Genomic DNA, 8,855 nt, shown 5'->3' with positions numbered 1-8,855 from the left:
TTGCATTAGTTGGTTCTTGTAAGATAGGCTGTATAACAGAGAGAAAAATAGGGTGAGATGAGAGAAAGAAAGGTGGTTCACGGATGCAGAAAGATACAAAAAAGTAAAAGGTCTTAGAAGGAGCGAATCCCATCACGGACAGGCAAAGAGCAGCATTACACATCCCCATCATGGACATGCTGCTATCTCTCTCTCAATAATCATTTTTCTTTCTCATCCATCCCACACTCTTTTAACCACTCTTCTCACATACCTGCCAAGCTGTTCTGTTTCCCATTCCCACTTTCCCCACACTACATCCATCTCACACCACTCTGTAACCTACTTCTCATCACATCATTGCCCTTCTCTTACTCTACCACAAAAAAATTACCACTCCATTGCCATTCATCACTAACTGTTTTTTTTTATCGACAAAAAGAATATATATAAACCTAAGAACATTAAAGTTACTATGTACACTCACATTCTATAAACTAAGCCAAGTTTCTCACATCACTCTTTCTGGAATCAACAAAATATATCCTATACAAATGGAAGATTGGTTGTGATTACCCTGCTTGTACTGTTTTTCTCACTATTTTGGTCCTTTGCTCCTATATGACAGTTACCATCTTGCATACTTGATTGTTGTTATCTCCAAATCCTCCAATTGAAGTGTCAAGTACATCAAAATGGTCCTGGGAGGGGATATACAAATAAAAACTTAAAGCAACAAGTGTTGGAGAAAAGTTTTATGTACAAATTAAGTTTAATATACAGCAATGTTTTAACTTTATATAAAAAAATAACATATTATGAAAGAAAATAAATCTGGTAACTATAAAAAAAAATACAATTATTATGTTTGTTTTGGTGGTATTTTTGGTCGCATTACCTATACAACTTTTTTTTATAAGTGTTGAACATATCTGAAATAGTTCATTTAATTTTACTTATTCTTTTCTGAAAAAATGATAAAAAAAATACAAAAAAAATTAAAATTGTTGTATATATATATATATTTTTTAAATATCATTACTATAGCATGTTTACTTTTCTAGTTTTCTCCTTTTCAAATATCCTCTCTTTAATTGTATTTATTTTCCTGTATTTTAAATAAAATGTTTTATAATTACTTCTGTTAAATGGTAACTAATTTTTAAATGTTTTTAATTTAGGTTTTCACGTGCCATTCATTAACCTATATAATGTTTTAGTATTTATGAAATTGTAAATTTCTATTTACTTTCTTATTATATTGATCAAGGATGTTTATATCATGTTTTTGGGAAAAATGAATAAAAAAAATAGTGATTCAATCGGATATTTTTTTCAAGAAACAAAACTAAAAGAAAATTAGATATATAGATTAATGTTTTTTAGTTATTAACGAGTTCTGTTATTATGTTATTAAGTGGTGGTTGTTTAGGCAATTCATTTTTTCTCGGGTAAAATTTTAAGTTTTAGTTTTATATATTTGTAATTGACTATCTTGAATTGAATGAAGAATAAACTATTTGAGTTCTATAAAATAAAAGAAAGATTATTAATTTCAATCATTGATAAATAAATAAAAGTTATTGTTGGTACACTACAAGAAAATCATGAAATATAAACTAATTTTTAGAAATCAAAATAATTAGTCATAATATTAACTAAATTAGAAACCATTTTAGAAATTAAATAAAAAATTAGTTTCTAAATTAGTTTCTATTATTGTTAAATAGTTTCTAAATTGGTATCTAATTAGCAACCAAGGTTTTAACTACCAATTATTTAGTTTCTAAGTTTGGTCTCTAAAACCTTGGTTGCTAATTAGATACCAATTTAGAAACTATTTAACAATAATAAAAACTAATTTAGAAACCAATTTTTTATTTAGTTTCTAAAATGGTCTTTAATTTAGTTACTATTGCAACTAATTATTTTGGTTTCTAAAAATTAGTTTCTATTTCATGATTTTCTTGTAGTGGTATTTTAATGCATTAAAAATTTATTATATATAATATCAATTGTTAATTTTTCAATTAATAATTATAAATAATTTATTTTCTGGATTACTAGTTTGAGAGAGAAATGGAATTCTTGAATAATTGTCTCTCCTTAAAGAAATTCAAATTCGTGTCGGCAGGCATTTTTTAAAAGAGAACTTGCCAAAAAATTAGTATAAATGCTGCCCTCTTTACTACTTAAACCATAAAGGTGATAAGTCAATTTCAATTTTGTTATATTTGGTTAATGACAAAACAAAATATGGAGGAATATGAGTGGTATAATCACTCAACTTTTTGTTAATAAAAAATTATGAAAAATGTTTTCTCCTCAATTACAAAAATATTGGAAACATAAAATAAGTGTACTTATTTTATTTTTTTTAATCTCACTTTATTAAAAATATAAATATTTTATAATATATAAATGAATGTAAATATGATTCAATTTTAGTCAATGCAATTTTAAATTTATTTAATTTTTAAAAATTTTTTTTTTTTTCTAGTTATAATACCACGACCTTTTGTCTATAGAAAATGTATATATCCAGATAACTTTATCCTAAGCTCTGATTTTGTGTGATATGCTCATTCTTGACTTTATCATCTGTTCATCCATCCATCATAGGATGCCTTGAAGATTAAAAAAATATATGTATGTGAAGCGTTAAGACAAGGTTTTATTATTTGATGGAAAAAAGTGATTATGACATACAAAAATACACAGGCTAACACATACAAATATAATCAATGCAATGCATATGCAGCTTGCTAAGTTGGCAATTGAACTTTCACTTTCAATTCAAAACCACACTCTACTCTCTTTCTAAAACTCCTGAACCTTCTACTACTTTTGACATTGTCTTGCCTTAACTCTTAGCTGTTTTTCACTTTTTTCTTTTCTTTAGCCTTCTAGCCCTAAAAACCAAAGTTTTTAAATGCTTACTCTTTCTTTATGTTTATCAAAACAACTTAAATATATATCACACATTCTAATTACAAGGTGATAATTTTTTTTAACAAAAAAATAATAGGAGTATTTAAAGGATATCATAATCTGAAAAAATCAAGATCATAACATTCATAGTAATTCTTAGACCAAAAACTAAAACCAACATATATTTACCATATTCCTACAGCAAAGAACATATCACAGAAGAGGGTGATAGTTGTTATGAATGAAGTAACTTGTCAAACATTCAGTGCAGTAATATGATCTACAAAAGAAGAATGATATGAAATGATGAAATCTTTAAAATTAAAAATTACTCTAGTTATGGAACTTGAGTCGACTTTGGTCATTTAGGTAGGAGACCGATGTAAATGAATAATGTAAAGAAAATAACATAGAACAGATATTTGAATTAATTAGCATTAACCGGATATTAAAGAGAGAATCATAACGGCAGATACGGGGTTAAGACTGACTCCATATATACTAGATAAAACTTCACATATAGACATATCACAAATTAGGTTAAAAGCACACTTATTCTTAATTATCTTGAATGTTTTAGATTTAGGTACTGCTTAGAACAATTACTAAAAAAATAATTAAGTTGTAAAAGATTATAAATACTTTCACAAATAATGGTGAACAATGTCATGACAGAATTACCACACTGTCTCTTCATTTACAACATGAATGAATACAAAATTAGTATAAACAATAAAGAATAATAAGAAAACTAAAAGAAAGTAAATGATAAAAAAACTACGTGAATGTGACACACCCCATGCAGTCTTCTTCACCTCCTCAAGGCTTTTTTCCTGTCACCATCACGTGGAATGTACTTGCAGCTTTGTATGATTAAGCATGTACCATGTGAATTGTGCTATAAAACGAGTACATTTAACAAATAAATGTTTCATAAATGAACACTTACCTTTCTACCAAAGTATTCAATTCAAATCCTCTGTTTGTTGGTGCTATAGGGAACGGAACAGTGTAAAAACATTGTTCAGAAAAATAATAACCAACTCCAATCATTGCCAGTGAAAGTCCTATAATATATTAATTACAGATTATGATCTTCACTTACCATTGGCGATGATACAATACAAGATATCATTTTGAATTTGGAAGTAATGGGGAAATGAATCAAATGTACCTGTCCCATTATTTAATTTGAAAAGGCCCACACATATGACACTGAAAATAATATTTTAAGTAACAGTTATACTAAGAAAATTTGAAAATTTACTTAGATCGCAAACACTTAAAATATGGAAATGCAAAACATTTCCTGAATGCCCACCAATTCAGGGACATTCTTTTACACAAAGAAACTCAACCTCTTGCAAATAAAATCATCCCCGATATGAATCTTACGATGTTCTAGTATTGAAAATTATTACTAAAATATCAAATAATTAATTAAATAACAATATATATAAGAACTTCTATACCTAACATTCTTTTGGCTAAGTGAAAAACATGGTCACTTCTATACTTTAATGTTGTGAGAAGCAGAAGCGAAAGGAAAGGTATCAAGGGTAGGGGAAAACAAACAAGCGAGTTAACTGGCTTTAATAGTTTCATTGACTCCAATTTTTTACTTGATATACCTCTGGTTGGTAAGAAGTTTACATGGTTTAAACCTAACGGAACGGCTAATAGCAGAATTGATAGAGTGTTTGTTACTGAAGATTGACTACAGTTATGGCTCATGAGTAAGCAGTATGTCCTTCAGAGGGAAGTGTCTGACCATTATGCACTGGTGGTAAAGTCTGTGGAGAAGGATTGGGGTCCTAAACCCTTCAGAACCATAGATGCATGGTTACTGGAGAGGGGTTTTAGCAGGATGGTGAAGGATAAATGGCAGTCCTACTCAGTTCAGGGGAATGTCATAACGAAACTCAAAGAAAAGCTGAAACTCCACAAGTCTGATCTGAAATCTTGGAACATGGAAGTGTTTGGTAACCTTGACACCACCAAGAGGAGGATTCTACAAGAGCTGGAGGTTCAAGACTCCCAAGATTGCATTGGGGGATTAGAGGAAACTGAGAGGTTGAAAAGATTGGAGTTGGTAAGCCGATTGAAAGTGAATGATAAGAAACTGGAATCCCTTAGTTGTCAAAAGGCTAGAGCAAGTTGGTTCAAGAATGAGGATTCTTGTACTAGATTTTACCACTCATCTTTAAAGTGGAGAAGGCTCAGGAACGAAGTGAAGGGCGTCCAGGTGGGGGACCAATGGTGTGAGGAACCAAGTACCGTATGTCAGGAGGCGAAGAAGTTGTTCGAAGCTAGATTTAAAGCAACGAAAGATCTAGGGGTAAGATTGGATGGAGTCAAATTTAAGTCGATAACCCCGTTTGCTAATGAGAGCCTCCTAGTTGAGTTCTCTGAGGAAGAGATAAGGGACGCAGTGTGGCAGTGTGAAGGTTTTAAGAGTTCTGGACCTGATGGCTTTAACTTCAACTTCATCAGGAAAAGCTGGGACTTATAAAAGATGAGATTATGGCAGCACTGTCCCTCTTTCATAAGACTGGGAGCATCCCGAAGGGTCGTAATGCCTTCTTCATAGCTTTAGTTCCTAAAGTTAGGGACCCCTCTGAGCTTGAGCAGTATAGACCCATCTCATTAGTAGGAGCCCTGTACAAAATCATTTCTAAGGTGTTGGCTAGTAGAATGAAGAAGGTGTTGCCCTCAATTATAAACGAAAGTCAATCAGCATTTGTAAAAGGAAGAGGGATCTTAGATAGTGTGTTTTTGGCTAATGAAGTGGCAGAGGATCTCAGGAGAAATGGGAGAATAGGGTTATGCCTAAAGGTGGACTTTGAAAAAGCTTATGACTCGGTTAGATGAGAATTCTTATATAATATGTTACTCAGGATGGGTTTCCATAACTTATGGATTACATGGATCCGAGGATGCTTGGAATCTACCTCTGTGTCTGTGCTAGTCAATGGAAGTCCTACGGAGGAATTCAAGCCAACAAGAGGGTTGAAGCGAGGAGATCCCCTAGTACCCTTTCTTTTCCTAGTGGTAGCTGAAGTTCTTGGTGGGATAGTAAGGCAAGCTAGGAAGACCAATTTGTTGACGGGCCTAAAGATTGGAAGAAAGGAAATAGAGGTGTGCATCCTTCAATTTACGGATGATACTATATTCCTCTGTGAAGACTCCCTTAACAATGTAGTAACTCTAAAGGTCATCCTGAGGGGTTTTGAGTTAGCCTCAAGTTTGAAGATTAACTTTCACAAGTCAAAGCTAGCAGGCATAAATGTTCAAAGTAATGTTTTTGCTTGTTACACAAAGACCCTGAACTGTACCCAAATGGGGATATCGTTCAAATATTTGGGCCTTGAGGTGGGTAAAAACCCAAGGAAGAAGCAGTTTTGGGAACCGGTTATTAATAAGATAAAAGCAAGGCTCAGTGTGTGGAAAGGGAGATTTTTAACCATGGCAGGAAGAATTTGCCTCATCAACTTTGTTATAACTGCTATACCCTTGTATTACCTCTCCCTGTTCAGAGCACCGGACCCACTCTATAAAAGGATTACCAGCATACAGAGGAGATTCTTATGGAGATGGGGGAGTGTGAATAAGTCAATCTCCTGGATAAGTTGGAAAGATGTTTGTAGACCTAGAGAGGAAGGAGGTCTGGGTTTAAGAGAAATACATAAGTTTAATCATGCTCTCCTAGCTAAATGGATATGGTGTTATATATCTCAAGAGGTTGGAAGGTGGAAGGAGATTCTGGATTCAAAGTACAGTTTGGAGCTTGAAAGTGCTCAAACATCTGTCAAACTCCATTCTTGGTGGTGGAGAGACCCTCTAAAGTATGTAAGGAAGGAGGAGGAAAATGATGGTTTCAAGAAGAACTAGGATGGGAATTAGGGAATGGAGATAAAGTAAAATTATGGGAGGAAGTGTGGGTTGGAAATGTTGATCTCAAATCTATGTTCCCTGTTTGTACTCTTTGTCCTTAAATCAGGGTCAAACAGTGGGCAAGGTTAGCAGCTGGGTTCAGTCGGAATGGAGGTGGAGTCTGAGATGGAGACGTACCAGATTTGAATGGGAATCTTCATTGGAAACAGATCTTTTTACGCTTTTATCTAGAGCCCTTTTGAAAAAGGATGTCAAGGATGTGCAGGTGTGAGGGAAGGAAGTACCAGGGTTATTTTCTGTGAACTCTGCGTATGGGTGTCTAGCCAAGCGATCTAGAGGTCCTCAATCCGAATTTTTTAAACTTTTTTGGAAGGCTAAGGCATTCCCAAATGTGTTAACGACAGCCTGGAGGGTGTTGTTGGGTAGAGTTCCTACAAGGGTGTGCTTGAACAGGAGAGGGGTGATGATGAACTCTACATTATGTGCAATGTGTCAGTCAAAGGAAGAGTCATGCTAGCATCTCTTTCTGGAGTGTAAACATGCACAATGGGTTTGGTCTATGTGCTTCAAGTGGATAGGTATCTCCTTTGTTCAACTTAATGACTTAAATATGCACTTTCTAAGCTTCCATTTGAGCCAAGCCAGTAATAAGGAAAATCTGGTATGGAAAGGTGTCTGGGCAACTGTTATTAGATGCATTTGGGATCAAAGAAACTTGATAGTTTTCAAGTAAGGGGTAGTAGATGCGGAGGAGGTGTTCCAGAAGGCTCAACTCAAATCATGGTTCTGGATGAAGCATAAGGTGTCGTCCTTTCACTACTCCTTCGTAGAATTGGTTACTAATCCAATGATATGCATTAGAAGCTATAAGTAGGGCACAAATGCGTCAAGAAATATCATGTCACGGGTGCAGTATGATGGAATGGGCTGGTCTGAAGTAGATGCAGGGGTTTTAGTGCAACAGTTTATGTCTCATGCTGGAAATGGGATCTATGATGATGTGTATGTCGGTGCAAGTGCTGAGTTCTGGCACTAGGTTCGGAGGGAAGTGGAGAAGATGGAGACACAACACCTAGTCAGCTCTCTAGATGTATCACATGTGCGAACTACATGTGCTGCTTGTGAGGCAGATTCTGGTTTTTCTGGCTTAAGGTTTTTTCTTTGAATGAGAAGCTTATGCTTGGATCATTAGGAAGTCACAGCTGGTTATTGCATTAGGAAGGCTATCATGTTGGGTTTATGCATGTTGTGAGAGGTTTGTAGTGTTGGAGGAATGTTAGAATATACAAGGTGTCATTCCCAGCAAAAAGTGTAGGCAGTCGTGGTGTTTTGAATGTGTAGCAATAAGAGGAGATCTAGTAGTTGTCACCACACCCTCAACACGATGGACAGCAGTGGAAAATGGATGGAAGAATTCAAATTGGAAGAAGTTTTGGTTGTTAAGAAGTTTATTAAGGTGTAGACTGTTAAGGAGCATTGTGGTATCTAATATGGTACCATCGTGAGCACACATGAGTCACAGATTTGTCTGTCAAAAGGTTGGTGTGTGTCTGCAGAACAGTCGGAGTAAAGTGGTTTAAGCATAGTAAATAAGGCAATCTGGAGGCTGAGGGCTCGAAAGAGACATTGAGGATTATCAGGAGCCTATATCACTTGAAGTAGATATCTCAAGTCTGCGGAAACAGTATGAACTCATATTCCCCTGGTTTCTACCCCAAGTGGCCGGTATGTAAAGGTGGGTGGGTGCAAGGGCCATCCAGGATTTATGGCCTTGTTAAACCTGAGCCTTTTGGAGAGATCATATCAGTCTTCTAATGCTGAGAATCTAGTCCTCTATGTGCTTCTCCTAGTGGCAATGTAGGTGTGAAGACCTATGGGATCTATACTCAAGGTTGTTCTTATAGCTTCTTTTTTGCTTGCCTCTCCTTAAGTTCCCGAGGAAGGTTTGGTGGTAGTTAGTTCTAGGTTTACTTGTTAGAAGCTTTTATGTATGGTCATGTTAGTATCCATCAGGAGTGTAATAGTTTTGGTTCTGTATACGGTTTGGGATA

Source organism: Phaseolus vulgaris, chromosome 3 (assembly GCF_000499845.2).
Source record: "Phaseolus vulgaris cultivar G19833 chromosome 3, P. vulgaris v2.0, whole genome shotgun sequence".
Taxonomy (NCBI): Eukaryota; Viridiplantae; Streptophyta; class Magnoliopsida; order Fabales; family Fabaceae; genus Phaseolus; species Phaseolus vulgaris.
This window is presented reverse-complemented; position numbering follows the sequence as displayed.